The sequence below is a fragment of the Mobula hypostoma genome, unplaced genomic scaffold (genome assembly GCF_963921235.1).
Source record: "Mobula hypostoma unplaced genomic scaffold, sMobHyp1.1 scaffold_75, whole genome shotgun sequence".
Taxonomy (NCBI): Eukaryota; Metazoa; Chordata; class Chondrichthyes; order Myliobatiformes; family Myliobatidae; genus Mobula; species Mobula hypostoma.
In genome coordinates, this window is record NW_026948208.1 from 61384 (window position 1) to 88751 (window position 27368).

General features: G+C 46.2%; 2 long non-coding RNA genes across 2 annotated transcripts in view; both read right to left on the bottom strand.

The window, feature by feature from the left end:
- Positions 1-14699: 14699 nt before the first annotated feature.
- On the bottom strand, positions 14700-17497 carry LOC134341842 (uncharacterized). The gene is made up of 2 exons (XR_010016877.1): positions 17351-17497; positions 14700-14869 (listed from the first exon to the last, which is right to left on the bottom strand). It is a non-coding gene; the product is annotated as an uncharacterized LOC134341842 (long non-coding RNA).
- A 634-nt stretch (positions 17498-18131) lies between these two features.
- LOC134341841 (uncharacterized) overlaps positions 18132-27368 on the bottom strand; it is a 221136-nt gene continuing 211899 nt past the window's right edge. The window contains exon 2 of the long non-coding RNA XR_010016876.1: positions 18132-18292. This is a non-coding gene — a long non-coding RNA (uncharacterized LOC134341841). The remainder of the gene's footprint in view (positions 18293-27368) is intronic.

Genomic DNA, 27368 nt, shown 5'->3' on the forward strand with positions numbered 1-27368 from the left:
TTTAAACGGCCTCTCCCCAGTGTGAACTCGCTGATGTTCCTTCAGTTGAGAGGAACGAGTGAATCCCTTCCCACAGTCTGAGCAGGTGAATGGCCTCTCCCCAGTGTGAACAGACTGGTGTGCTTGTAGGTTGGATAACTGAGTGAATCCTTTCCCACAATCTGAGCAGGTGAATGGCCTCTCTCCAGTATGAACTCGCTGATGTACCTTCAGTTGAGATGACCAAGTGAATCCCTTCCCACAGTCTGAGCAGATGAACCGCCATTCCCTGGTGTGAACTGACTGGTGAACCATTAGGTCAGATGACTGAGTGAATCCTTCCCCACAAATTCAGCAGATGACCAGCCTCTGCCCAGTGTGAACTGACTGGTGTGTCCACAGGTGGGAAGACCGACTCAATCCCTTCTCACACACAGAACAGGCAAATGGCCTTGTCCCAGTGTGAACTTGCTGATGGATCTTCAATTGAGATGACCGACTGAATCCATTCCCACTGTCTGAGCAGGAAGGATGATCGAGTGAATCCCTTGCTCCACTTCTTAAATATCTGGACAGAGACAGCAAAACTGGCGTGTTGTGTTTGAATTCCCATGGACAAATTCCTTGTTATTTTTTACCTGTAAAAAGATTTACAAAATCCATCAATGGGTGAAGGACAACATTTCAGATGAGATCACTTTAGTTGCCAAGGTGTGATCTGACATCACACTGTTACAGTGAAGTTCAACCCAAGTTGGAGAGAGAAATTATCTTCTAACTGGGCACAGTGCTGGTATCTGGAATGACCATCAAACTCTCTGATGCTCTTCCTGTCTCTATAAGAATGGGGCATTTCTGCCGTCTCCAATCTGTGACCTGGCTCAGTTTGACTATCTCCACTGGTGTTATTCCCTGTTCACACTGTGCTGCATGGGTGCCTAGCCCCACAGTAACTGAAACATTGTCACGCAAATAGCCTTTGTTAACGTGCAGCTGGGATTTTCTTGTGTGTACTGTTAATTTAAAGTGCCTCAGTTTTAGCGCCATGTAAATATCTCCAACTCAGATGTATGGTTGGTCTGCACAGCTGTTAAAAGGAATCAGAGTTGAATATTAGTATTATTATTTAAGGTTCTTGTCAGAGTCATAGAAAAGTACAACACAGAAACAGACCCTTTGGCCCATCTAGCTGGTGCCGAGCTATTTAAACTTCCTACTCCCATACCCCTACCATCCAGGTACCTACACAAACCTTTAACATGTTGCAATTGAGCTCGCATGCACCACCTAAGCTGGCTCCTCACTCCACACCCAGATAACCGTCTGTGAGAAGAAGTTTCCCCTCATTTTCCCCTTAACATTTCACCTTTCACCCTTAATCCATGGCCCCTGGTTGTAGTCCGACCCCATATCAGTGGAAAAAGCCAGCTTGCATTTACCCCACCTATAACCCTCAAAATTGTGGCATACCTCCATCAAATCTACCCTCAAACTTCTATGTTCCAAGGAATAAAGTCCTGACCTGTTCAATCTTTCCTTATAACCCAAGTCCTCCAGACCTGGCAACGTCCTTGTGAATTTTCTCTGAACTCTTATCCTCTTTTACATCTTTTCTGTAGGTTGGTGACCAAAACTGTACACAATACTCCAAATTAGGCCTCACCAATGTCTTGTACAAAGTCAACATAACATCCACCTCCTGTACTCAGTACTTTGGTTTATGAAGGCCATTGTGCCAAAATCTTTCTTTCCGTCCCTATTTAACTGTGACACCACTTTTAGTGAATTATGGACATGTATTCCCAGATCCTTTCCTTCTACAGCACTCCTCAGTAACCGATCATTCACTGTGTAAGACCCAAGTCCTAACAAAATGCAACACCTCACACTTGTCTCCATTAAATTCCATTTTCCATTTCTCAAACCATTTTCCCAGCTGGTCCAAATCGCACTGCAAGCCATGATAGCCTTCCTTGCTGTCCACTACACCACCAATCTTGGTGTCATCAACAAATTTGCTGATCCAGTTAACCACACTATCATTCAGATTACTGATCTAGATGACGAACAGTAACAGATCCAGCACTGATCCCTGTGGCACACCACTGGTCACAGGCCTCCAGTCAGAGAGGCAACCATCTGCTACCACACACTGGCTTCTCCCAAAGACAGTGACTCATCCAATTTACTATCTCATCTTGAATGCTGAGTGACTGAACCTTCTTGACCAAACTCCCATATCAGACTTTGTCAAGTGCCTTGCTAAAGTCCATGTGGACAACATCCACTGCCTTGCCTTCAACCACTTTCCTGATAACTTCCTCGAAAGATTCTGTGAGATTGGTTAGACATTACCTACCATACACAAAGCCATGCTGCCTATCCTTAATCAATCCACATCTATCCAAGTACTTACAGTATATATCTGGTTGCTGCACACACGTTCCAATAACTTTCCCACTACTGATGTCAAGCTCACCAATGTACAATCTCTTAGTTTATTGTTAGAGCCTTTCTTGAACAGCAGAACAACACTGGCTGTCCTCCAATCCTCCAGTACCTCACCTGTCACTAAGGATGATTTAACTATCTGTGCTTGGGCCCCGACAATTTCTGTACTTGTCTGCTGCAGGGTCCCAGGGAACAACTTGTCAGGCCCTGGGGATTTATCCACGCTAATTTGCCTTAAGACAGCAAACACCTCCACCTCTGTAATCTGTACAGGGTCCATGAAGTTGATGCAGCTTTGCCTCACTGCTGTAGACTGCGTCCATCTCCTGTGTAAATGCAGATGCAAAAAAAAATCTGTCACATCTATTTTGTCTCCTCATATGGATTACCATTCTGATCTTGCAGAGGATTAATTTTTTCCCCTTGCAATCTTTTCACTCTTAACATATCTGCAGAATCCCTGAGGATTCTCCTTCACCTTGTCTGCTGGGGCAAACTCATGTCTGCTTTTATTTCTTTCATAAGTGTTCACTTGAATTTCCTGTACTTCATAAGTACTCCATTTTTTTCCCCTCTGTCTTGTACCTGGTATGCACCTCATTTTTATTGATCTGGGAGATGAAAGCCAAAGGGGTGATAGAGCTGCTAAGGGAGGTGGGGGTGGGGGTAGGGGAGGGTTAAACTAAAGTTGCAGGGGGAATGGGAGCCTGAATAACAGAACAGATAGTGGAGGGGTTGTGGAGACGTTTGTTGTTCAGACCTCAAAGTCAGGAATGAAAAAGTTGAGCATGGTGAAGTGAATATGCTCAATCCTGTATATTTCAATACAAGGAGCAGCGTAGGAAAGGCGGATGTGTTCAGGGCATGGATCAACACCTGGAATTATGACACTAGCATCTGGCAACTGTGGATTGGGACAGGCTGCTTTATGGCAAAGGTGCACTTGGTAAATGGGAGGCCTTCAAAGGGAAATTTTGAAAGTACAAAGCGGGTGTGTGCTTGTCAGAATAAAAGGTAAAGATAGAAACTGTATGGAACCTTAGATTTCAAGAGATATTGAGACCCTGGTGAAGCACAAAATGCAGTTGCAGAACAGGGATAGGCAGGCAGGCAGTTATGGAGGATAAGAAATGCAAGAGAACACATAAGAACTAAATCAGGAAGGCTAAAAGTAGGCATGAGGTTGCCCTTGCAGAAAAGATGAAGGATAATTCTAAGGGATTTTAGAGATAGATTAAGAGCAAAAGGATTACAAGGGACAAAGTTGGCGATGCATGTTTGGAACCAAAACAGATGGGGAATATCTTAAATTTTTTTTTTCACCTCTATTTACTCAGGAGAGACGCGGTTGGTGGCGTAGTGGCATCAGTGACGGACTTTGGGATGAAAGGTCCCGAGTTCGAATCCAGACGGCTCCCCTGCATGCTTTCCATCCGTGCTGGGTTACGAGCTGGTGATCTCTTTGGAAACTCACCCAGCAGAAGGCAATGGCAAACCACTGCTGTAACTTGCCTCGTACGCGGTTCCCCATTACATCAGAGAGGAGCGGAGGGGAACCGTCTGCTAACTGGAGAATCTCCAGATGCGACATACCTTTCCTTTTCCTTTATTCAGGAGATGGACACAGAGCCTATGGAAGTGTGGAAAAGCAGTATTAACATCATGGACCCTGTACAGATTAATAAAAGAGGAGATGTTTGCTATCCTGAGGCAGATCAGCATGGATAAATCGCCAGGGCATGACAAGGTGCTCCCTCGGACCCTACAATAGGCAAGTGCAGAAATTGTCAGGGCCCGAGCAGAGATAATTAAATCATCTTTAGTGACAGGGGGTGTTATCAGAGGATTGTAGGATAGGCAAAGTTATTTCGCTGTTCAACATAGAGTATAGAAATCTACAGCATATTCCAGGCCATTCAGCCCACAATGTTGTGCCAACCATGTAACTTACTCTAGACACGGCCTAGAATTTCCCTAGCACATAGACCTCTATGTTTCTAAGCTTCATGTACCTATCTAAGAGGCTGTTAAAAGACCCTATTGTATCTGCCTCGACCACCGCTGCTGGCAGTGCATTCCACACACCCACCACTCTCTGTGTAAAAAAACTTACCCCTGCCTTCCCCTTGGTACCTATTTCCAAGCAGCTTAAAACTATGCCCCCTTGTGTTAGCCAGTTCAGCCCTGGGAAAAACCTCTGGCTATCCACACGATCAATGCCCCTCATCATCTTATACACCAAAAAAAGGCTCTAAACATGAACAAGGAAATTACACATTGCTTTGTGGATTTGCCAGAAGTACACAAATTATAAGGGTATAAATAGGGTAAATGCAAGCAGCTTTTCTCACTGAGGTTGGGAGGGATGACAACCAGAGGTCATGGATAAGTGGGGAAGGTGAAAATTTAACAGAAACATTTGGAAAAGCTCTTGACTGAAATGGTCATGAGAGTGTGGAATGAGATGTCAGCACAAGTGGTGAATATGAGCTCGATTTCACAATTCGGAGAAGTTTGATAGGTACCTGGTAGGGGGTGTGGAGGGCGATGGTCCTGATGCAGGTCGTTGCATTAGACAGCTTAAATGTTTTTTCAGCATGGACTAGATGGGCCAAATAGCCTGTTTCCATACTGAACTTCTCCATGTTTCTATGACACAGAAGCCGGCCAAACTTGTTTGGAAGGAAAAAGTTGGGAGTGACAACGGAGGAGCGATGGCTGGAGTTTCTGGGAGCAATTCAGGAGCTGAGTGATCGATACATCCCAAAGAAGTGGAAGCATTGGAAAGGCAGGAGGACACAACCATGGCTGAAATGAGAAGCCAAAGCCAACATAAAAGCCAAAGAGAGGGCAAACAAAAGAGCAAAATCTATTGGGAAGCTATTGGAAACTAACAGAAGATGACTATGTCAGATGACCTCAGTGAGGGGAATTATGATATTGTAGTCATTAATGAGTCTTGGTAGCACCCAACAGTCTGAGGCATTTAGAGGAACAAAATACCTGGGGCCTCAATATCTCTTGAAAACCAAGGTTCCCTGCACCAGTTACCTTTCAACTTTCATTTTGGCAGGCACATACAAACTAGACACCCTCAAAATTTCACTTCTGAAGGCCTCCCACTTACCAAGTACTCCTGTCCCAAAATACACTTGTCAGATCCTTTCTAATACTATCAAAATTGAACTTTCTCCAAATTAGAATCTCAACCCATGGTCCAGACCTCTCATTTTCCATATTTACTTTGAATCTCATGGCATTATGATCACTAATTTCTGTCAGCAGCCATGGATCATTTCCTAACAGCTTACTGTACACTTAAACACGAGGAATTTTACGTACTGATTAAGGGCACATTTGACAAACTCAACCCCATCTAGTTCTTTTACAGTATGGGAGTCCCAGTCAATATATGGAAAGTTAAAATCACTTACTGAATCAACCTTTGTTTCTTGGCATGGTCTGCGATCTCTCTACAAATTTATTCCTCTAAATCCCTCAGACTGTTGGGTGCAACCAAGTCCCAATAATGGCTATAATATCATAATTCCCTGTCCTGAGCTCATCTGGCTTTCCTACGATGCTTCTTGCATTGTGATATACACAGCTCAGCACATTCATCACACCATACTCAGCCATTTGATTGCTGACTCTGTCTGAGGTCTGAACAACATCTGACTGGTGTCAAGAAAACAACCTCTCCCTGATTGTCACAAAAACAAAGGAGCTGATGTGGACGACAGGAGGAATGGAGACAGGCTAACCCCTATTGACATCAATGGATCTGGGGTTGAGAGGGTGAACAGCTTTAAGTTCCTCGGCATAAACATCACCGAGGATCTCACATGGTCTGTACATACTGGCTGTGTTGTGAAAAGAGCACAACAGCACCTCTTTCACCTCAGACGGTTGAAGAGGTTTGGGATGGGGACCCAAATCCTAAGAACTTTCTACAGGGACACAACTGAGAACATCCTGACTGTCTGTATCACTGCCTGGTATGGGAACTGTACTTCCCTTAATTGCAGGAACCTGCAGAGAGTGGTGCGGACAGCCCAGTGCATCTGTAGATGTGAACTTCCCACTGTTCAGGATATTTACAGAGACAGGTGTGTGAAAAGGGCCCAAAGGATATTGGGGACCCAATTCACCACAACCACAAACTGTTCCTGCTGCTACCATCCAGGAAACGGTACCACAGCAAAAGGACCAACAGGCCCCTGGACATCATCTTCCACCAGGCCATCAGACTGATTAATTCATGCTGATACAATTGCATTTCTATGTTATATTGACTGTCCTGTGTACAAACTATTTATTACAAAGTACTATAAATTACACTTTGCACATTTAAATGGAGATGTAAAGATTTCTACTCCTCACGTATATAAAGGATGTATGTAATAAAGGAAATTCAATTCAATTGACCCTCTCCACTATCTGTTCTGTCTGGCTCCCATTCCCCCTACCACTTAGTTTAACCACATCACCAACCCCACCCCTCCACCCCCCGACACACTAGCACTAGCAAGCCTTACCACTAGGATATTAGATCTCTGCTAGTTTTAATTCCCTAAGTAACCAATCCCCTATCAGCCCTTTGACTTTCCTCTGCCAGGTAATCCTACCAACAGTCTCTAAAGTGGTCCACCTGCTGTTGTGTGGGACAGCAATAACAGTACTCAGCGATGGCTATTTAACCTCATTCCCCTTCCTGTCTCGCACCCAGTTTCCTGTGTCCTGCACCTTGAGTGTAACTCACCTCTCTTCATGTCATATCTATCACCCCTTCCAACTCCTGGATTATCCGGAATTCATCCATTTCAAGTTCCAACTCCTTAAAGTGCAGGGTTACAAGTTGCAGCTGGATGCACATCTTGTAGGTGAGGGCACCAGGGACACTGGAGGTCTCCCCACCTTCCCACCAATGTCCCCTTAATTTGTAATGACCAGGGTGCACATAAAGCTTGTACTGTGTACTTTTTACCCATTGACAACATGTGCACAGTGAATTTTATATAGAGAGGTATTCATTTTAACAGCTAGCAAATCACTGTCGAGAACAACTTTGATCTGCTCTGGGTTCGATCCAGTTCATCAGGCCTGTAACGGGTAATGAAGTATTTTCTCACCACAGTTTTTGCATATTGTCCATATTTGGTTTGCTTGCTAAATTACGCTTCAAAAAGTCAGATTTCAAAATATCACTCCACTTCTTCCCACTTGTAAATTCTCCAGCAACTTTTGCATCGCCACAATACACACAGGTAACACCAGTTTCTATATCGGACATAAATATCTCCCCTGAACTCTCCTAAGGAATTGAGGATATATTAAAAAAAATCATTTTGATCCTATGTAACCTCTGGCTACAAGAATAACTGGGATTGTATAGGAATTTTTGAACTGAAGTAAACTCTGTCTTCTGCGGTTAGCTAAGACAGGCTCATTACCGGTTCCCTGCGGCTTGCAGAGAGACACACTGAGAGCTGATAACATTACACATTGCACCCTCTTTAGTTGATAATATTATACATTGTACCCTCATTTGAGTAAAGGGAGGAGGACTCGCCGATTAGGACAGGAATGAACATCTCTCTGTAATTAATCAGGGCCTTGCAAAGGGAATAACTGATAAGGACTGGACAGTATATCAATCTGTAATTAAAACCTTGATTTAGCAAACTCTTATCTAAGTAATTAAGTTTTGCACCAACAGACTTAGTGGGCGTACCAGTTCAAATAACATCCTCCAAAAGTAATGTATGGGGTTTACTATGAATAAGTATACGGCTGTAACCTAAGTCACTTGTCAGACGGTGGCAGTGCTTACGTGCCTTCCCTTTGACAACTGGGTCTCAAACTCCTGCAGGAGAATGCACAATAAACTGTGGTGACGATAAGAAGCTGGTCTCCCGTGTTTTATTCAGATTCAACTTTAACATTTGGCGTCACGAACAGGATCCCATTATAGGGAGAGTCAAGCAGACAGACTGAGTTAGCGGCTGGACCACGCTGGGGACTGTGGAGACCGACCGGACGCCCAATAGGTATTTTACCTTTTGTCTCTCTCTGTTAGTTGCTTTGGAGGTACGGTCCCTCACCCGAGGCTGATTGTATAACCTTGATGGGATCGGGAAAGAATCTTTTGGCAGAAATTTTACCAAATGGGCAGGAGGCAGTACTGGCTAAATTTTACAAAGTGGGCAGGAGGCAGACGTGCCGTGTAAGTTTATCAATTGATCAGGGGGTGCCAGCCGGTTAAATTTATCTGATTGTTAATTGAGCAGGAGGCTTTGAGCCGGGTAAATTACTTAGAGAACACGGGTCAATTGCAGTCGATTGATACGAGCAGGCCAGGAGCAGCCCTACACAATCTGTGTGAGAGTTTTCCAGACAAGGAAAAAAGATTTGCGAATGTTGAGTACAGGGTTGAATAAGAAATCAGGGAACAAAATGTGGTCATTGTGCGGGGGTGTGGGGGGGAACCTGGAATATTACCTCGTGAGAACAAACAGTAAGTTTGATATGGAAAAAGAACTGTGGAAAGAAGTGGAAATGGTGGAAAAGGGAGTGGAAGGAAAAGGCAGATGTAAAGTGGAACAGTATATGATCAGCAAGTTAGAGGAATAATGCATGTGACAAAGGGAGAGAGGTATGTACTGCAGAAGGAACGCCAAAGGTTGGGAGATGCTAAAAGCGGAGCGTGAATGGGTGGATGGGCACCAAAAACGAGAGCAGGAAAAACAACATAAGCAAACCGAGGCCTAGGTAGGAGAGAAGGGCAGGAACGTCAGTCTGAAGTTCGAACTGTTTGGGAAACAAGGATTCCGGAACCCATGTCTGGCATACTGACCCTGTTTGACAACAGTGACCGTGATGAGGAGTGGGGCACCCCCCCCCACCTTATCAGGGGCCAAGTGCACCCAGTGCCCCCGAACCCCAATCCTCCCAGTACTCAGATACGGTGGCCGCTCGGGTAAAACAGCAGCGGCAGGGAAGGGGAGACTCTCTATGCCCTGAGATCCAGAAAGGGAATACCGAGGATTATTCCGAGACAGGGAGGGAAGAATCCAATAAAACCCCAGAGTTAATGGCTCCACGAAGACAATTGCCGACCCGAATGCTGTCCAATCCACGAGGAGGAGGGACAGCCCTCAGTGATTCCTGTGTATGCACCCTGGAAGCCTCAGGAAATGATGATGATCATGATTCAGCCCCAGATAGAAAAGAAAAACCAGCACAGTTTGCTCAGTATGTCCGCAGTACTATACAAATGTATAATGTGACCAGGGAAGATTCATTCTGTCTCTGCTGCGTGATTCTCTCAGCTGATGAGGGGCGGAAATGGAAGGCAGAATTGAGATACCAAACCTATCAGGAGTTACAGGCAGGAAACCATAATGAGAATGAACAGACAGACCAGATTAATCAAGCCTTGGAAGGGCTCTCCAGCAACCTGTAAACATCACTAAAGTACCTGAATGCAAACCTAAGCCTGGGGAATCGGGACCGGACTCTCGGGAGCAATTTGTGGCCTGCTACAGCACTTTCACAGGAGACCAAGCCTTTAATTAATAGGAATTCATTCCCTCCCCCCTTTAATGCCTACTGCTCCAATGCTGACCAATTAAGTTAGCCAACATGATTAAAACTAATAATATGGATTGGCCTGACAATGACCAAAATCAAATGCGAATAGCTTTGATATAGTATTGGGACCCGGTTTTCGAAACCATATCAACCCCAAAAGGTGCTAATATTAAAGGTGAATATCTTAATTAACGAGAGCTGTATAACTCATCTCCTTCTACCTTAGGCCACAAACTTATCAATCACCCCTGCTGTGGACACTTTCTGGAGGTCCAAGATCCGTATGCTGCACGACCGCTGGACTAAGTGTGTAAATGTAGGAAGGGGTTATGTTGAAAAATAAATGTGCAAGGTTTTCTAAAATTGACTCCTTCTACCTTAGGCCACAAACTTATCAATCACCCCTTGTACTCACCGCTCTACAGCTCCCTCGAGTTTTGGCTATTATTAAATGTGCGGCCCACAGCCACATGTCCAACCAGGTCACTAAAGGCAATGCTTTAGCAGATTAGACAGCGAAAAGTGTGTCACAATCCTCGGTAGTTGTAGTCTCCTCGGGTTCCCGTCAAACAACCCTCTGTCACTGAAGCAGAACGGGTTTGCCAGACATGCGGGAGGTACATACTTTTCAGGGGGACGCCTCTGAGGAGGAGCGCAAACTGTGGTCCCAGATGGGGTGCCAGAAAGACCCCGACGTAGGTTTTCAGATCACCCCAGTGGGACAGGTTTGTGTTCCGACACAGTTTTTACCAATATTGGTCGATTATATACATAATTGTACACACCTGGGAAAGGATGGAATGGTTGGTAACCTGTACCCTGCACATCAGGTATGACTCCCTCGACAGGTGAATCTTTTTCGTGTCTACAAGTTGATTTTATTGTATTGCCTAGAGTATATTGCTATAGATACTGCTTAGTTATTATAGATGTGTTTAGTAGATGGATTGAAGCTATTCCAACTACCAATAATACTGCTATGACTGTTGTGACGGTATTATTAGGGGAAATAATTCCCAGGTATTGCCAGAGATACTGAGCTCTGACAACGGCCCATGCTTTGTGGTGAAAGTAGATAAAGAGACATGTAACAACATGTAACAAACTGGCTATCCAGCAACAATTCCACTGTGTACACAAGCCACAGGCCACTGGCATTGTGGAAAGAGCCAATGGCACTCGGAAGAGTAAATTGGCCAAACTAGCGGCAGAGACTGGACTCACTTGGTTGGAGGCCCTACCGTTAGCCCTATTCCACATGAGGGTTACCCTTCAGGGGAAAACAGGGTTGTCACCAGCTGAAATCATTTATGGATGGCCCATGAGAACACCCTGGGGACCAAGACCTTGTGTACCATTGATCCCAGTAAGTCTACCAGCAAAATTCAATATGCATACCCTAGAGGAAGAGATGGGGAAATATATATGCAAACTAACCAAAATTTTCCAAGCATTACATTCACAGGTACGACAGGCTTACAAGGAAGAGAACTACCCCGCAGAGAGGAGTTACTATCTCACCCTAGAACCTGGGGATTTTGTCCTGATCAAGAACTGGGATTCAGGGAAACTCGAACCTCACTGGAGAGGACCATATCAGGTGCTACTGACCACTCCCACGGCTGTGAAACTGAAGGGGCAATCTCGGTGGATACATTGAACAGACTACAAATGTGTTACTGAAGGAACTGAGTAGAAGGACTCTCTCGGACTAAAGGAAAATGTATTGGTTGATAGTGGTGTTCATGTTTATGTCTTTGAGTGGGCTCACCCCAGCATCCAGGGGCCCCCATGTTAACACCTTTCTGTCTCTCTGTCCGATCTATGCCAAACAGGTAGAACTGGGGGCTGGTGGGTTTGTGCCAAAATCCCACAGCATGGTAAAACTATGGTTCCAATGTCAGTAATCCCGCTCAACCAGAGTGAGGAACTCTCAGCCTGGGCTTTCTCAAATAACACCCAGGTAACTTAGGTGAGGAACTGTGGTCCAGTCAGAGATGACTGTGGCTGTCAGTGTTTTGAGAGATGGTATCTCAGGCCCCCACCAAACAGAACTTCCTATACAGGGAAACATGCATCCTGGCCATACTTGCAGGTGCCCAGCAGCGGAGAGGAATAACTGAGACTGAACGATTTTGGATGATCACTTTTCTCTCTGATGGAGTAGCCAGGAATTCACGTGAGATAATCAATCTGGCTGCAGCACTTGAGGAGCTGGCCACAATACTGCAGGGGCCCTGATAGAAACACAGGCCCAAGTAACAGAAATATCCACTGAAATGATTGCAATCCGGCAAACCGTCCTACAGAATCGTATGGCTTCAGATTTTATCCCACCTGAGAAAGGGGGAACCTGTGCTATTATTGACACAGAATGCTGCACCTATATCCCTGATGAGTCTACTAACATTCCATCCCTCTCCAACCACACTGCCAAGGAGACTGCAGCATTAAGAAAGTAGGGCAGGATTTACATGGGGTTACCGAAGGGTCAAAATGGTGGTCTTCAAAGGCCTGTTCAGTAATATGTGGGGCATGATATTGCATTATGGCCTAATAGTTGTACATATCATTATTATAATTACTGTTGTACGCTGTTTTTACCCTCTGATAAGTCAATGCTGTACTCGGTTGCTTTCTTTGTAAAACATTACTGCTTTGATCATCATGTAATGGTCAAAAGGAGATCATTGTGGACTTCAGGTATGGCAGGAGTCACACTCACGTCCCCATCTACAACAACGGATCTGTCGTGGAGCGTGTATCAAGCTTCAAATTCCTTGGTGTCCACATTTCCGAGGATCTCACCTGGTCCCTGAACTCCTCCATCCTGATCAAGACGGCGCAACACGCCTTTATTTCCAGCGGAGCATGAAGAAAGCTCACCTCTGTCCCAGGATACTGACAGGCTTTTACCGCTGTACCATTGAGAGCATACTCACCAACTGCATCTCAGTGTTGTATGGCAATCGTCCCGTATCAGACCGCAAAGCACTCCAGCGTGTGCTGAAAACTGCCCAGCGGATTATCGGCAGCCAATTGCCCACCATTGAGAACATCTACCATAAACGCTGCCTGGGCAGGGTGAAAATCATTATCAGGGATGCATCTCACCCTAACCATGGACTTTTTACTCTCCTCCCATCCGGTAGGCGCGACAGGAACCTCCGCTCCCGCACCAGCAGGCACAGGAAGAGCTTCTTCCCTGAGGCTGAGACCCTGCTGAACCTCACATCACAGCGTTAAGCAGTATTGCATCCGTATTGTACTGTCTCAGTGCTTTTATATTTGTGTGCTGTAGCACTTTTTTTGTTTGCAGTTATTCTGTAAATAACACCATTAGAACCATAGAACCATAGAAACTACAGCACAGAAACAGGCCTTTTGGCCCTACACAGCGGTGCTGAACCATTTTCTGCCTAGTCCCACAGACCTGCACACGGACCATATCCCTCCATACACCTCCCAACCATGTATCTGTCCAATTCATTCTTAAATATTAAAAAAGAACCTGCATTTACCACCTCGTCTGGCAGCTCATTCCATACTCCCACCACTCTCTGTGTGAAGAAGCCCCCGCTAATGTTCCCTTTAAACTTTCCCCCCTTCACCCTTAACCCATGTCCTCTGGTTTTTTTCTCCCCCTGCCTCAGTGGAAAAAGCTTGTTTGCATTCACTCTATCTATACCCATCATAATTTTATATACCTCTATCAAATCTCCCCTCATTCTTCTACGCTCCAGGGAATAAAGTCCTAACCCGTTCAACCTTTCTCTGGAACTGAGTTTCTCAAGTCCCGGCAACATCCTTGTAAACCTTCTCTGCACTCTTTCAACCTTATTTATATCCTTCCTGTAATTTGGTGATCAAAACTGAACACAATACTCCAGATTCTGCCTCACCAATGCCTGAGACAACCTCATCATATTCTTTGCATTTCTGGTGGGATGCTAAATGCATTTCATTGGCTTTGTATTTGTACTCGGTACAATGACAATAAAGTTGAATCTAATCTCATCTAATGATAAAATATGTAAAAGGGTTAACTCTTAGTTAAACAATAGCAGTCTGTTTTTCTGAAAGAAACTGCTGATGATCAACAGATGTGCTAAGCCATGCTGAGCCACATTTCTTCTTGAGGGTCGCTGGCTAGGGTTTCAGGATGCTTATCTCCTTGTGCACTCATGCGTAGAGATAGGACAGCTTCAGTCTGTTCTGTGTGTGTAAGCCATTATGACTATTTTGTAATTTGTCTTTAGGGGCTGTCATGTAGTAAATAACTTTGGCTCCAGCCTGTCTTGTGTTGGGGGCATCTGGACGGATATATCTGTGGTGTAAGGGGAATTGTTAGTCAGTTAGTGGATTGGGCGGGAACAGTCATACACTGTTCCTGTTTGAGTGACTAACTGAGTAAAGGTCAAGTGCTTGGGCTAAAGAGTTTGCACTTATACCGTCTCTGAGTGACTTTATCCGGATTCGACTTCCACAGAATGGGAGTGGTTTTAAAGGGCTGGGCTGCTGGAAGCACATCACCAGACCTGGAGTGATTGCAACTGGGTCTGACAGAGGCATAACTGGTTCTTCTGGCAACATTCAGTCTCACTCCGACTATTCCCTACCTTCCTTTGTACAGGTATGTAATGTCTAAAGGACCAGTGTTTGAGTAAATGAGACTCACCAAACTTTCTCCTGACTGAATCACTGGAATCTCCGAGTCAGATGGGTTCTCTCCAGTTGATGCTCTCAACCCTCGGGCTGGTTCACTTGTTGCTGTTCCCTCGTCTTCAGTCGTGGTTTGCTTCCAGTTGGGGTTTTTCTTCCAATAAATCTCTCACCGCAGGTCTAACTTGAACATGAAAGATAATGAAGCCCATTAACAATAAAAAGGAGAAACAAACATTTCTGCTTCATGTTACTAAGAACAAAACTCACTGAAACTTGCCCCTCACATCTCCTCTGACCATAAATGTATTCGACTTTTCAACCACCTTGGATCGTCTGTCCACTCCATCAATTCCTCTCGTAATCTTATAAACATCCATCCAGTCTCAGCCCAGCCTGCGCCGCTCTGGAGAAAACAACCCAAGTTTGTCCAGCCTCTCGTTACAGCTCATGCCCTCTAACCCAGGCAAACCTCTTCTGCGCCCTCTCCAAAGCCCCGGCATCCTTCCGAGAGTGGGGCGATCAGAACAGTATTTAATACTCCGGATGTGGCCTGACTGGAGTTTTATAAAGCTTCAACACAGCTTCCCGGCTTTTGAACTCAATGCAACAACTAATAAAGACAACCACGCCATTTGCCTTCTTAACCACCCGATCAATCTGTGCAGTCTCTTTCAGGGAGCGATGAACTTGGAGTCTAAGATCCCTCTGATCATCAACACCGTTCAGGGTTTTGCATTTAACAGTGTCCTGTCTCAGACATTCGACCTACCGAGCTGCCAAGGTGATCGTCACTAATCAAATCTCACTGAGTTGTCTCAGGTCCTGTTGAATTTATTGCCAAGTGCACAAGTCCGGGAAGGTACAGGGACAGAGAAACACTGACTTGTAGCAGCATCACAGGCAAGTACATTCAGATAACACACAGAACACATTATACGATTCTGTGTCAGTAACAATCTATAAATATGTTTTATGTCATTAACAATATATAAAATACATTGTGTCATGATCAATATTGAAAGGTGCATTTTGTGTCAATTTAGGTGTCACCATTGAAGAAACCAAAAATATCAGGTCAAAATCCAGAATGATCTACGCTGGAATAGTCAGACACATCATGCAATAGGAGCCATAAATTTTCACCATTGTTCAGCTTCAGTTAAGGAGAAGTTGTACCTCACCACTGTTAGGCCACATTTGGAATATGCAGTTGCTGCCTGGGACCCAAACACAAACAAAAAACACTACTTCCACCGAGCGAGTCCAAAGACAGGCAGCCCGATTTGTCACAAATACCTATGAGAGAGAAGCCAGTGTTACTCAACCTTCAAATTCATTAAAGTGGAACTCTCTCCAAGATAGATGTGACCTGTCTTTACAAAATGTTAAATGGTCAACTCGACAGAGACTACCAATCCCACATCAAACCCAAACCTTTTAGGAGCAGAAGAGGGCACTAAACTCAGTGTGAAATACTAACTACCAAATCAGATGTGTACAGCAATTCATTTTGCCCCGCACAATTAAAGCGAGGAATACTCTTCATCCTAACACAGTCACACAACCAAACCCAATTAAACTTAAGGCAGCTTTTCTTCTGGAAAAATCTCCTTCTTAAACCCACCCCCGCCTCCTCCAGTTTAAATTCCATGCGGAATATTTTGGAGGATAAAGAACCAATAACAGACGTGGAGATGTTGAATTTGGCCCCTGTCTCCATTCCTCCTGTCGCCCACAACCAGCTCCGTTGTTTCTGTCACCGGGAGGCAGAGGCTGTTTCCTTGTGTCGGGGTGATGACTCCTTCTCTGCTGGCTGACCCGTTATTACTGGAGATGAGGCCGGTCAGTCAGCGGATTTAACCCGCAGATTGGAGCTGTGGGTGGCGATAAAGTCACGGGTGAACACACGGAGAGTGAAGGGGACAGGGTGTGTGTGTGTGTCACGGGTGAACACACGGAGAGTGACGGGGACAGGGTGGGTGTCTGTGTGTGTGTCACAGGTGAACACACGGAGAGTGAAGGGGACAGGGTGTGTGTGTGTGTCACGGGTGAACACACGGAGAGTGACGGGGACAGGGTGGGTGTGTGTGTCACGGGTGAACACACGGAGAGTGAAGGGGACAGGGTGGGTGTGTGTGTCACGGGTGAACACACGGAGAGTGAAGGGGACAGGGTGGGTGTGTGTGTGTGTGTGTGTCACGGGTGAACACACGGAGAGTGAAGGGGACAGGGTGTGTGTGTCATGGGTGAACACACGGAGAGTGAAGGGGACAGGGTGTGTGTGTGTGTGTCACGGGTGAACACACGGAGAGTGAAGGGGACAGGGTGTGTGTGTGTGTGTGTGTGTGTGTCACGGGTGAACACACGGAGAGTGAAGGGGACAGGGTGTGTGTGTGTGTGTGTGTGTGTGTGTGTGTGTGTGTGTGTGTGTGTGTGTCACGGGTGAACACACGGAGAGTGAAGGGGACAGGGTGTGTGTGTGTCACGGGTGAACACACGGAGAGTGAAGGGGACATGGGGTGTGTGTGTGTGCTGAGGGTCGGAGAGACAGAGGTGAGGGAGCCACTCTGACCGCCTGCCGGACATCTGACAGGATCCAGACACGCAAGGCCGGGTGAAGGCCCAGGTCTCCGAGTTCACGCCTCCGTATGTCTCCTCCTACCTCTCGGCGATACATCAGACTCCGGCCACAGCTTCACAAACGCCCCCAACTTCCCTCGGATGGAAATGGAAATAAATCAGAAAACGGGACATTTACTCTGAGAATTGTTCCGCTTTGACGGAGAGATCGGCGCCGGCGCGGAACACGGAACCCGGAACCAGCGGGGGTACTGCCCTCTCCGCTGGTCCGCTTCTGCTATTGGGTGTAACCAGTGATTGGCATTACATCCCACCAATGGCAATAGCGCAGCTCAAGCGTTGGATTTCAGTGACGGGAGGTATGGTCACGTGATTAGTAGCCCAGCTGTTAAACCAATAAAGCTCGAGCACAGCAGCTTCTGGGTGACGTAAGACACCGCGCACGTGAGGGCAGATCCCGCTGTGGGGAACCCATGTGTGACGTCAGGCGCATGGGTGCGCCTGTGTGACGTCACCTGTGGGGGCGCGCTGGTATTTAAAAACACCTGAATGGACGTTTCTGATGATTTCAGTGGGACAACAACATTAATCCCGGGTTTCATCACTGAATCCAGTGTTGTGAGATGTAAAGTCCCCTGTTATGTGTCCGGCTGTGCCGTGTTGTTGGTGGAGTGGGCAGCGTGGTGTTTGTCTCCATTCGGGTCACAACACCAGAATTGCCAGCGGGGTCCACACACAGTGTATTAGTCAACAGAAAACCTCCCGTCCCTGCAGTCTCTGTCTCCTGGTAAACTCAACACCCTGACAATGTGGACCATAGACACCCCTTCCTCTCAGAGTCAGGGAATCACTCAGACAGCTGATCGCTGAGAGGAATTATATTTATTGGTCATTAAAGTTCACCCAGATTCGTGTGGACGGATTTGATGTGGAGTTCGGGGTGTCACAGTGAAAGGGCCGGACGGCCGAACTCTCTCCGTTGTCCAAACATCCTTCCAGGTGAGGCGACACTTCACCTGTGAATCTTCCGGGGTCGCCCGTTGTGTCCGCTTCTCCCGATGCGGCCGCCTCGACACTGGTGACACCAGATCCTCCGCAGTTGTGCGGGGTAGGGTTGTTTTTTTTTGGGCGGGGGTTCCCATTTGTGCGGGAGGGGTGGGTTTTGGGGGTTGATGATCGGGATGCCGTTCTTTTTTATACGGGGGGTGGGCTGGGAGTTTGATTTTTCTCTCTGGACGTCTTTCATGTTCTTTCTTTGTTTCGTGACTCTGTAGGGGAGAACTAAATCTCAGTTGTTCATAAATACCTGCTTTGATAGTAAATTAACCTTTGAACTATCCGCTCTGAGCGGGACTTCCCGGTGTCCAAACATTTTCATTCCCATTCCCATTCCCGTTCCGACGTGTCAACTCATCGCCTCCTCTTGTGCCAAGGTCAGGGTCCAGGATCAGCACCTCATATTCCGTCTGAGTACCCCCACTCCCCTCCAACCTGATGACATGAATATCGATTTCTCCTTCCGGTGAACAAATCTCCCCCTCACCCCTTACTCCCTCTCCCTTTCTTCCTCTCTGACATTTCACGTCCTCTCACCTCAGCATGTCAGGCAGCATCTATGGATGGGAATCAACATTTCGGACCAAGACCCTTCATCGGGACTCTTGATACCCAAATATCTGGAATATCAGCAAGCAAAGAAAATAGAAAGTAGTGCGAAATAGGGAAAACCTTTGACAAAATTTAGTTCAAGCCTTAAAAAATCCTGCTAAACAGAGCTCAATAGTTAACAAATACAACAAAACAATACACTTTCATCAATACTGACATTGACTTTTTATGAATATATCTTTCTTCCATTTCAATCAGTAAAATACACAAAGATAAATAAGAACTGAAATGACAACTTTAGAAAAGCCTATTTACACTCAGACCCACCTAGATTAACACTACTGCGTTGCCCTTAAGGCATTTATTTGACTTTGTTGGGGCTGCGCTTTAAATGATTTGTTTGTAACTATTTTCTAGTTAAAGTTAAAGGTTGATAATTAAGTTACAGTATAACATAGAAACATAGAAACATAGAAACATAGAAAATAGGTGCAGGAGTAGGCCATTCGGCCCTTCGAGCCAGCACCGCCATTTATTATGATCATGGCTGATCATCCAACTGAGAACCCCGCCCCAGCCTTCCCTCCATACCCCCTGATCCTCGTAGCCACAAGGGCCATATCTAACTCCCTCTTAAACATAGCCAATGAACTGGCCTCAACTGTTTCCTGTGGCAGAGAATTCCACAGATTCACCACTCTCTGTGTGAAGAAGTTTTTCCTAATCTCGGTCCTAAAAGGCTTCCCCTCTATCCTCAAACTGTGACCCCTCGTTCTGGACTTCCCCAACATCGGGAACAATCTTCCTGCATCTAGCCTGTCCAATCCCTTTAGGATCTTATACGTTTCAATCAGATCCCCCCTCAATCTTCTAACTTCCAACGAGTACAAGCCCAGTTCATCCAGTCTTTCTTCATATGAAAGTCCTGCCATCCCAGGAATCAATCTGGTGAACCTTCTTTGTACTCCCTCTATGGCAAAGATGTCTTTCCTCAGATTAGGGGACCAAAACTGCACACAATACTCCAGGTGTCGTCTCACCAAGGCCTTTTACAACTGCAGTAGTACCTCCCTGCTCCTGTACTCGAATCCTCTCGCTATAAATGCCAGCATACCATTCGCCTTTTTCACCGCCTGCTGTACCTGCATGCCCACTTTCAATGACTGGTGTATAATGACACCCAGGTCTCGTTACACCTCCCCTTTTCCTAATCGGCCACCATTCAGATAATAATCTGTTTTCCTATTTTTGCCACCAAAGTGGATAACTTCATATTTATCCACATTAAATTGCATCTGCCATGAGTTTGCCCACTCACCCAACCTATCCAAGTCACCCTGCATCCTCTTAGCATCCTCCTCACTGCTAACACTGCCACCCAGCTTCGTGTCATCCGCAAACTTGGAGATGCTGCATTTAATTCCCTCATCCAAGTCATTAATATATATTGTAAACAACTGGGGTCCCAGCACTGAGCCTTGCGGTACCCCACTAGTCACTGCCTGCCATTCTGAAAAGGTCCCGTTTATTCCCACTCTTTGCTTCCTGTCTGCCAACCAATTCTCCACCCACACCAATACCTTACCCCCAATACCGTGTGCTTTAAGTTTGCACACTAATCTCCTGTGTGGGACCTTGTCAAAGGTAAATAACAAAGGTAAATTCATTGTCTATGGTATATCGCGGCGTGTGATGACGTCACCTCCGGTTTCGCCGGGTCTTGTGTAACTTCCGGTCCGGAGGAGGTGTGAAGGTGGGCGCCATGCGTGCAGCGTGATGGTGAACAGCTCCGTGTCCACCCACACAGAAACATTACAGAAGCAACGCCGTAAGTCCCTGTGAAAGTGTTGGAAGTAAAAATATTAACGCCGTTTCTGTCAAGGAAGCGGCGGTTTGGGTGGCGCGCGTGTAGGCTTTTCCATTTCAAACGCGGGGTGGGCTCGGTCCCGGCGGCGGTTTGACGCGACCCCCCGTCGCTCCCCGACTCGGGGCGGCCGGAGACCCTCGCTAAAAGGAGAGAGCGCGGGTGCTCTCCAGAATGAAACAGACGCTGTGTATGTTTGTATTTTTTTATCATCAGTTTTCACCATACGATGTTAATGTGGAAGAGTGAACAGTAAATGGTTAACCTTACTACGACTCTGTCTTCATTGGCTCCGGTTTAACTTGGTGTTTAGTCGGAGTTTTAACACACTGCAGGAGAACACTACAGTGAAAAGGCGGAATCATTAGATGTTTCGACAAGTGGTACGATGGCTTCGCGATCAGGCACCGAGTCGCTTGCACTCAGCGCCGAGAGCAGTCGGACGTGGACAAGTGTGGCTGCCCTCGCAGGAGCTGAAGCAGAAGCCGCCAAGGTGCGAGCGTCATACGCTAACCAAGGAGCAAAACTGAAAATGGAAAAGGCTGCCGGAGAAGCGGAAATCCAGTTGGAAAAGGCAAGGATAGATACAGAGTTAGAAGTGCTGACTCTACAACGAGAAGCTGATGCGGTGAAATGCACGTTCTAGACGAGGCAGGAAAATCTGTGTCAGAAAGGGCCGAATTGTAAAGCACCAGAGAATATGTCCAATCTCAAATTGACCTGCAGTTTCATTCTCCCTCTCCATACTTGCCTGTTGGCGTCCCATCTGGTGTGGAATCACAGGGAAGCTTCGTTGCATTGCGTCCACCTGGCGAAGACAACTCACAGTATGAAAGGACTGACTACGAATACTTCCCGACACCAAACTTACCAGATCCGGCGGGATCAGAGACAAAGGCTGAAATCAGAACATCAAATCCCATCATGAACGTCCACGCTCAGTCATATGTTCCCCAACATATTCCCCCAGCTAGCACGCCACCTGCAGCAGAACCCTTGGCACAGTATTTAACGCGACGAGACCTCGTCAATTCAGGACTGTACCAGTTTGACGATAAGGCTGAAAATTACCGTGCGTGGTACTCCTCATTCACCAGTGCCAGCGGCGGAGTCCAGCTCACGGCAACCCAAGAGTTGGACCTGATGACTAAATGGCTGCGAAAGGAATCAAGTGAACAGGTGAAACGCATACGCTCAGTGTCCGTCAGCAACCCCAAACTAGCCTTACACAAAGCATGGGAGAGACTGCGGGAGTGCTATGCGGCTCCCGAAATTATTGAGAGGGCGCTATTTCAACGGCTGGACAATTTTCCTAGGGTATCAGCCAAGGACCATACTAAATTACCAGAACTCGGAGAATTACTCATGGAGATTCAGGGTGCTGAGGAAGACGGGCATTTAACTGGCTTGTCGTATCTGGATACCTCAGGCGGAGTTGGACCAATTGTGGACAAGCTTGCATTTGGGCTGCAGGAAAGATTGGTGTCTCTGAGCTCAGAGTACAAGGAAGAGAACGGTGGTCGATTCCCTCCCTTTGAGTATTTCAGTAGGTTTGTGTGCAGGGAGGCGAAGAGGCGAAACGACCCGAGCTTCATGAATCAAGGCCGCGCCACAACTCATACCAACCCAGTCAACCCCATTTCGAACAATTTTGTCATCAATAAACCCGTCTCAGTGCATAAAACCGAAGTCTCCGCAATCAAGAATGACCCTAGCAAGAATTGCCCATTGCAGAACAAACCCCACCCCCTCAGAAATGGTACATTGTTAATGATCTCTGAAGTGAGTGAAGCTGAGTGGACAGAACAGACCGCTAGATGGCGCTGGAACCACGGCCGCCGCTCTCCCCGGGCAGTACTTTGTTTTCAGTTTCTGACAGCAAATGGCAACAAACCGATCGGAGGTGAAGGTGACGGTGAACCAGACGGAACAGTTCACGGCAACGCGGGACAGGACACGGAGAACAGTGCACACAGAGGTGACGTTCAGGAAACAAACGGGAAAATAATGATTATTGAGTTGATATAAAACGACCTCAGTGATAATGACCAGTAGATCCGCCGCTGCCATTCCCACCAGGTACCGTGTGGTGCAGGTGGAGAGGCCGCACTTTCCCCGGGACAGGATCACAATCGCCACTAAATTCACTGGAGAAAGAGAACGGAATAACACAAAAGATCATGTTTTGCAATCAGGCACCCCCAACTTAATCGCCCTCCACTATCCATCAAGGCTACGGTTGAGGTACTGTTAACCTCAGATTCACTGCTATAGGTGGGATCAGATTCCAATGATTCACCACTCACGACCGTCAAAGAATTTCGTCTGATATCGGTCGTGAACAGTGTATACATTGTTCTGAAAATCTGCCTGATAGGCATCGGCTGGACGGTACAGGATACATATTCCCTGCACCCAGACTCTCAAGTCATAGAATCATAGAAATCTAAAGCGCATTACAGGCCCTTCAGCCCACAATGTTGTGCCGACCATGTAAACTACTCCGGAGACTGCCTAGAATTATCTTCCCGCATAGCCCTCTATTTTTCTAAGCTCCATGAACCTCTGCAACAGTCTCTTAAAAGACCCGACTGCATCCTCCTCTATCACTGTCCTTTAGGATTTTTAATGTTTCAAGGACTTGTGCTCCCATTCTTCCGAGCTCTTAAAGTAGGATCCAGTTCATCAAATCTCTCCTGTTTAGCCAAAATCCACATGTTTCCATCTCATGGATGTTATATATGCGCTTTCCAGGAGAAGGTTGTGGGGTAGACTTTCTGAAGGACGAAAAGTGCAATTTAAAATAATAATTCCGTTCGATATTCTAAACTATTTTAAACTCAGATGGATTATCTGAAATATTTGCAAATCTTTTAACTGGTTCAGCGTGAATTAACGCACAGGTCATTATTTAAAAGGAACAGCTTGGTGACAGAGCCTCCGGTCCACGTAATCCAATCCCCGTTACAGTCCCGCCACGTCAGAGGCCAAGATGGAGAACATTCCTCTGTTGCGAGAGGGTATTTCTAAAACAAGGAGCACAAGTTGCACACGATACTCCGGTTTCTGCCTCATAATGTCGAGACGAAGTTGGAGTTGGAAAACCTTTTTCTGACAGTGGGATAAAAGCTTCGTACTGAGACTATCAACTGACTATTTCTTACTTAACTGTTCACGCATTTACACTTGAACAGTCTTCCAGGCGACCTGACAATTTACACACGAGAAATTTCCAGGTTGTTAAGCAAATCGCTATTCAGGTAACACTTTGCCTTTCATTTTCCTCTATAAATTACTTTTAAACACGTTATCTTTTATTTACCATGGATTATCTCGCACACCGAATTTCATTAAATTGCATTGGATCATCCTGGCGTCCTCCCCGTCCCAATTCCCCAATTCACCCAATTTCACTTCGCAGGGAATGGCAGAAAATAAAACCCGCCCTCATAATTCTCCCCATCGCCCAGTTTCACCTCGCGGGGAATGCGAAATAAAAAATAAAACCCGTACTCATAATTCTCCTCATCGCCAAATTTCACCTCGCCTGGAGTGCCAGTAAAAAAATGCACCGCGCGATCCCGATACTAAAATAATCGATGCAGTCTATATCATGACAGACAGGGCTCCATTCTGTGCGGGACCACACATGGAGTTGCTTGCTTCCCTGAAAAGGAGTAATATTGCCAATAAATATTAGTAAATGTTGGCAATATTTGTATTTCTTCTCTGACAACTCGTACATCACTGTCTTTACCACGTGGAGATTTATCATGCTAAATCTAAAACGCATGTCACACTAGTTTGTACCATTTTCCAGTTACATCATGAAAAAACTCAGCATTTCCTTTCCATGACTCCAGACCCTGGTAGAGTAGATACTTCGAAATAACTTATTATTACATACTTTATTGGGGATTGGAGAATCGTTCCTGTTATTGCTGGTGGACTAGACTGTTTAGTTTGCCCTTGACGGTTTCTTTACGTACGCTGTATTCACCAACAGTTGATATATTTGAAATGTTCTGCTATTTGGTTAGAGCGTCGGACTCACGGTCTGAAGGTTGTGAGTTGGAGTCTCGCCCAAGGCAGCGTGTTGTGTCTTTGAGCAAGGCACTTAACCACACACTCCAGTCCACCCAGCTGAGAATGGGCACCGGCAAATGCTGGGGGTTAACCTCGCGATGGACTGGCGTCCTATCCGGGGTTGGGGGGTGTGAATCTCGTACTCTCAGTCGCTTCACGCCACGGAAACCGGCATAAGCACCGGCCTGATGAGCCTCAAGGCTCGGGACAGACTTTAACTTTAACCCAAATGGAGCCGACTAAATTCACAACCCTTTGCAGCTTCTTTCGGTCCTGTGCAGAGGCTCTTCCCCCCAATACCAGACAGTAATGAAGGTGGCAGAATGTATCCCCGGTCACTCACCCCTCTCCCATTCCAGTTTCTTTCTCCATCTGTCCCACTCGCTGTCTCTCCACCTTCTCCCTTTCCGCCTCTCTCTCTGGCCTCTTTATCTCTTCTTCTCTCTGTTTGCCCCTTTCCATTTTCTCTCTCTCTCACTCACCCACTGTCTCTCTGCCTCTCACCCTCTCCGTTTCCTCTCTGTCTCTCTCTCCTCGCTCTATCCTCCTCTCCCTTTCCTCTCTCATTTTCCCTCACGTATCTTCTCTCTTGCTCCCTTCTCTCTATCCCTCCTCCCTCTCACTTCCCACTTTCACTCACCTCCCTCATTTCCACCTTCCTTCTCCCCTCTCCCATTCCATTTCCCCTCACCCTCCCTAACCCCTCTCCCTTTTGACTTTCACCCTCTCTCCATCACTCTGTCTCTCGCCTCTCTCTCTCTCTCTCTCTCTCTCTCTCTCTCTCTCTCTCTCTCTCTCTCAAACACATACCTTTCTCTCTGACTCAGCTTCATCTCCGCCTTCATATATACCTTCATATCAGGCTGTTCTCGCTGCCCCCGCATTCAACAAGTTCCCTCTGGGATTCCTACTCTCTGGTCTACGGAGTACTGGGTTAATAGTGCTGGTCCCCGGCATCTGATCTGTCGGGAAGCTCTGCACTGGTGAATACTGGAGCAAAGCATTCATTAACGACCTCCACTGCCGCCCCCGACTCCAGGCACATGTTTCTTTCCTCCTGTATCCCTCGTCGTTTCTACGCTCTCGTCCTCCTGTTCTCCTCCTCGCCAATGCACACTCCTAACACTAATGTCCACTGTTTGGCTCCTTCTTGGCGACCTTGTAACTCTCCAGAACCCTCTCTGATGATCTCGGCTTCTTCAGCCTTAAGCATGCTTCTTTCTTCCTCGGGAATGGATATTCCTCATCTCGTCACAGCCGTGACCCCTTCGAGTTAGCATACTTTCCCCACCTCAGTGGGGCAAACCTGCCCAGAATGCCAAGCAAGGGCGCCCGAAACAACCTTCACATTTCTGTTGGGCATTTCCCTGAATACATCCGTTCCCAGTTCACATCCCCAGGTTCCTGCCTCAGAGCGTCATGATGGGGACTCCCGCAAATTAAACACGTTCCAATATATTCTGCTCATATCCTTGTCCATGGCTCTGTAAAAGTTCAGGGAGTTGTCGTCAGTATCACCAAAATACTCGCTAAGCCTCGAATATCTCAGTTGAGTTTATTCTCTTCAAGCATCGGCTTTCTAAATTATTTCTAAACTTTTCTAAATTAAACAATACTACGTCACTGTTTGCATTCTCTTAGCGCTGCCTCTCTTGTTTATTTATTTATTGTTTATTTCAGTGCTTTTGGACGTATTGCACTGCACACACATTTCACGGCATTTACTGGAGACAGTAAACGTGATGCTGGTTCTGATTCTGATGATGGAAATGAGGAGCCAGTGATGATCCATAATATGCACCGTCATTTACTGAGACCTTATTCGGAGCCGGAAAACCCGATGCACATTCGGTATCGGTAATATCTGTCACAGAGGTTATTATAGAGATTTTTAACCTTCAATGTCAAAAAGCAGGGGTTACTTCAATACATTCCGTGCTGCCCTTGTCAATCTTGCCCGCACACTGGGCTGCTGAGTTCATTGTGACTGAGGAAGTATGGACAAAGTTGGAATAAGGTGATGGAATCCGTGTGGTCTACAATGACACTGGGCAAATAACGCAGACTGTGCAGGCCCGCTGTAATGTTCATATAATGTGGGATTGGTTTCAGGATAAATCGTGAGCTCACTCAGAGCTAACATTGACTTTGAGAGATATGGAGCGAGATATCACACAATTAATATAAAATAAAATGAATGTGAAGGCAACAATAGAAGCAGATACGAGAAAATCTGCAGATGCTGGAAATTCAAGCAACATACATAAAATGCCGGTGGAACGCAGCATGTTGTGTGTGTTAATATAAGTAGGTGATAGGTCATGACTGACATTTCAATCCGGAGTGCGGGGAACAGCTTTAAAAACTTTCTGATTGTCTACTTTACTAGACGGTGTTATGGACTGAGCTTTAAGTATTCCCCGCGGTGCCGAGAGAACACAAAAGTAGAAACGGCGCCTTGTTTGTTAACTGACTGTAACTAACCCGAGTTATTGTGCAACCTCTGTGTTTTTTTCACCGGGGTATAGATTAATGTATAAAA